The sequence below is a fragment of the Coregonus clupeaformis genome, chromosome 11 (assembly GCF_020615455.1).
Source record: "Coregonus clupeaformis isolate EN_2021a chromosome 11, ASM2061545v1, whole genome shotgun sequence".
Classification (NCBI taxonomy): Eukaryota; Metazoa; Chordata; class Actinopteri; order Salmoniformes; family Salmonidae; genus Coregonus; species Coregonus clupeaformis.
In genome coordinates this window covers 53,209,494-53,214,493 of record NC_059202.1, presented here as the reverse complement: position 1 = coordinate 53,214,493, position 5,000 = coordinate 53,209,494, and positions in this window count along the sequence as shown.

Below are 5,000 nucleotides of genomic sequence, written 5' to 3'. Positions count from 1 at the left end.
CACACACACACACACACACACACAAACATGAGGATGGACCATGATCCCTATTGTGCAGTCGGACCATAGTGTATGCGACCTCATCAGTAGTTTTAGTCATATCAGAAGGTCCATGAACTAATGCTATCTTCATTGGACCAGATGAGACTGCTACCACCATGTGTACTTTGTTTTCTGTGATTATTGATTTGAATATCAGTTTATCAGCTCACAAAGAGAGCCAAATCCTTAATGTCTACATAAATAAATCCAACGTCAATGTCAATCTAAATGTATGATTGGGGCCACTGCAGTGTAAAAGCCATTCGGTAGACTGATATAGGGTTGAGTTGTAATGTATGAGCCACAGCGCTGCAATACAATAGTATATTTGTCTCTTGCACTTATCCGGCAGCAGCTCAGAGTGCAGTGGACAACAGGCCAGTGGCCGGCTGGTAACGTGAAGGGCTTTTGGAGAGGGAATCACTCACAGACAATATGACTGGTGAAGCGTTGTGTGCCCACACAGAAAAACCATGATGGACAAGAGTGTAGATGAGCGACTTGATTAGAAAAAGCATTCACATACAAAACACATACATAAAGATGCTGGCAGATAGGCACACATACACACGTAAAACCCCCAGACTAACATGCACAGGTACCCACCCACATACACACACAATCTGAACCGCTGCTTGGGAGGTGTCCTTGGCTTTTGGTTGTTTTCACAGTGAATCCCAGAGTCCACCCACACAGGCAAGCCCTGCAGAGACCTTCTGTTCCTCAACCTGGTCACACAATCACACACATCCACACACACGCATGCATGCACACACACACACACACACACACATACACACAAACACACACACAAACACACACACACCATGGACTGTGGCTCAAAATTGCCACAAATGATTATTTATTTAAATCTGGAGATACATAAGAACATTGATAGAGAAAGTCACAGCACAGAACAGTTGGGAAGTGCAGACTGTGATCTTAGCCAGCTAGTACACATATCACTACACACTGACACTCACCAGTTCATGATCTATATCAGTTATGGCGACAGTATGAAAATGGCAGTGTTATGTCATATTTGTTCAGATCTCTACCCTCGTCCTTTTTTTGACTTCTGGTGAAAGTTCTTCCACACACTCACACCTCAGAATGGGTTTGGCCAGTTCTATCTGGAGTGGCACTTCCGCCCCAAGTTAACATTACGACACCAATGGCTGTCAATGTGAGAGGGATGAGGAACAACTGTGAATCACTGCTCATCTCTCTCCCTCCCTCTCTCTGTCTCTCTCTCCCTCTCTTTCTGTCTATCTCTGTCTCTCTCTCTCCCTCTCTTTCTGTCTATCCCTGTCTCTCTCTCTCCCTCTCTTTCTGTCTATCGCTGTCTCTCTCTCTCTACCTCTCTGTCTATCTCTGTCTCTCTCTCTCCCTCTCTTTCTGTCTATCCCTGTCTCTCTCTCCCTCTCTTTCTGTCTATCTCTGTCTCTCTCTCTACCTCTCTCTGTCTATCTCTGTCTCTCTCTCTCCCTCTCTTTCTGTCTATCTCTGTATATCTCTCTCCCTCTCTCTGTCTCTCTCTGTCTCTCTCTCCCTCTCTTTGTGTCTATCTCTGTATCTCTCTCTCTCTATCTCTGTCTATCTCTGTCTCTCTCTTTCCCACTCTTTCTGTCTATCTCTGTCTCTCTCTCTCCCTCTCTTTCTGTCTATCTCTGTCTCTCTCTTTCCCTCTCTCTCTGTCTATCTCTGTCTCTCTCTCTCCAGACTCTTTATGTATATCTCTGTCTCTCTCTCCCCCTCTCTTTCTGTCTATCTCTGTCTCTCTCTCTCCCTCTCTCTCTGTCTATCTCTGTCTCTCTCTCTCCCTCTCTTTCTTTATATCTCTTTCTCTTTCTCTCCAGACTCTTTCTGTCTATCTCTGTCTCTCTTTCGCCCTCTCTCTCTGTCTATCTCTGTCTCTCTCTCTCCCTCTCTCTCTGTCTATCTCTGTCTCTCTCTCTCCAGACTCTTTATGTATATCTCTGTCTCTCTCTCCCCCTCTCTTTCTGTCTATCTCTGTCTCTATCTCTCTCCCTCTCTCTCTGTCTATCTCTGTCTCTCTCTCTCCCTCTCTTTCTTTATATCTCTGTCTCTTTCTCTCCAGACTCTTTCTGTCTATCTCTGTCTCTCTTTCGCCCTCTCTTTCTGTCTATCTCTGTCTCTCTCTCTCTGTCTATCTCTGTCTCTCTCTCTCCCTCTCTTTCTGTCTATCTCTGTATATCTCTCTCCCTCTCTCTGTCTCTCCCTGTCTCTCTCTCTCCCTCTCTTTCTGTCTATCTCTGTATCTCTCTCTACCTCTCTCTCTGTCTATCTCTGTCTTTCTCTCTCCAGACTCTTTCTGTCTCTCTCTGTCTCTCTCTCTCCAGACTCTTTCTGTCTATCTCTGTCTCTCTCTCGCCCCCTCTTTTTGTCTATCTCTGTCTATCTCTCTCCCTCTCTTTCTGTCTATCTCTGTCTCTCTCTCTCCAGACTCTTTCTGTCTATCTCTGTCTCTGTCTCTGTCTCTCTCTCTCTCTCTCTCTCTCTCTCTCTCTCTCTCTCTCTCTCTCTCTCCAGACTCTTTCTTTCTATCTCTGTCTCTCTCTCTCTCTCTCTCTCTCTCTCTCTCTCTCTCTCTCTCTCTCTCTCTCTCTCTCTCTCTCTCTCTCTCTCTCTCTCTCCTTCTGTCTATCCCTGTCTTTCTTTCTCTCTCCAGACCTCTGCCACACACAGGAAGTGAAAGAGAGGCTTCCTCTTCCTCTATGTAGTAATGGAGGGAACACAGCCTTGGGATGGGTTGGGGTGGAGGGGTCTCTCAGCTTCCTCTTCCTCTATGTAGTAATGGAGGGAACACAGCCTTGGGGTGGGGTTGGGGGGTGGAGGGGTTTCTCACGTTAGTAGACATATTGAAACTGAAGGTAGTGCCAAAATGACCGTCACACATACACACTAGTTCTCACTAGTTTAATACTGGTCCAAGTCTGAGGTCAAGTGCCAAACATTCAGTCATAAGAGGATATTTTTCCAGTTTGTGTACTATGCAGGTTGAATGATGTTGTTCGGTACTTACAATTGAAGCTTACAATTGATCGTTATATATTCCTTAACACACACCTCTTCTTTTGCACACACACAAACACACACATGAATGCAATCACATACACTCGCACACTCAGAGTGGGTCTAATTCAGTGGAAGGACAACATGGCTGTGTTTAAATATATTCCATCACCTCTCCCTCTGTAATATGACACATAGCTAGCATTCCATCACCTCTCCCTCTGTAATAGGACACATAGCTAGCATTCCATCACCTCTCCCTCTGTAATAGGATACATAGCTAGCATTCCATCACCTCTCCCTCTGTAATATGACACATAGCTAGCATTCCATCACCTCTCCCTCTGTAATAGGACACATAGCTAGCATTCCATCACCTCTCCCTCTGTAATAGGACACAAAGCTAGCATTCCATCACCTCTCCCTCTGTAATAGAACACATAGCTAGCATTCCATCACCTCTCCCTCTGTAATAGGACATATAGCTAGCATTCCATCACCTCTCCCTCTGTAATAGGACACATAGCTAGCATTCCATCACCTCTCCCTCTGTAATGGGACACAAATAGGACACATAGCTAGCATTCCAACAGCAGCAAAGCTAACACACATACGCATGCACGCACGCACGCGCACACACACGCACACACACACACACAAACATACAAACACACAAACACACACACGCACAAACATACACACACATCAGGCACATCTCCAATTCAGCAGAAATAAAAATATCATTCTCTATAATGTGGGGTGCAGAGACTGACCTACCAATCAGAACCTTTCTGGACTGGTCAGAACCTGATCTCACAAAACCAGCTGACAAAAATGTGATCTACTTTATTTCTGAAACTTCAAGTTCCCTTTTTTATTTTAAGTCCAGTCATTCCAATGAACTGTCCTCCACCCCTCCTCGGTTGTCCTCTCATCTAGCAATTTCTGCTTTGTCACTCTTTCTAGTCATTCATGCGCTCGCCTCCTCCTCTGTCCCCTCTTTCTATCCTGTGAGAACCGGCCTGGAGAAACACACAAATGTGCTCAGCAAATTTCAACATTTTCCACTGTCTGGGGATGGTGAGCACGAGTTTGGATGTGGTAACGTCCGTTAACGGTCGTGCGTCTCCTGGTGAGTCAGTCCGACAAAATAAGGAAGAGGTCAGAAGAAGATGAAACGAAGGAGGAGACCGAGAACGGACAAAGCCTCCCTCGTTTCGATTCAGAAAAAATTGTCTGGTTCTACATATGTGCAATTGTGTCTTGCATTTGTAGACATACAGACGTAGAAACCAGACTGTCAGATGTTAATGTGGGTCATAAAAAAAAAGCAGTGTTATGTTACATTATAGATTGTGAAATGCAACAGGCAGGAAAGGCCACTTGTTAAGCTGTTATATAGCCACGAAAATCCCCAGAATTATGTACAGTGAGGGAAAAAAGTATTTGATCCCCTGCTCATTTTGTACGTTTGCCCACTGACAAAGACATGATCAGTCTATAATTTTAATGGTAGGTTTATTTGAACAGTGAGAGACAGAATAACAACAAAAAAATCCAGAGAAACGCATGTCAAAAATGTTATAAATTGATTTGCATTTTAATGAGGGAAATAAGTATTTGACCCCTCTGCAAAACATGACTTAGTACTTGGTGGCAAAACCCTTGTTGGCAATCACAGAGGTCAGACATTTCTTGTAGTTGGCCACCAGGTTTGCACACATCTCAGGAGGGATTTTGTTCCACTCCTCTTTGCAGATCTTCTCCAAGAGGCTGACGTTTGGCAACTCGAACCTTCAGCTCCCTCCACAGATTTTCTATGGGATTAAGGTCTGGAGGCTGGCTAGGCCACTCCAGGACCTTAATGTGCTTCTTCTTGAGCCACTCCTTTGTTGCCTTGGCCATGTGTTTTGGGTCATTGA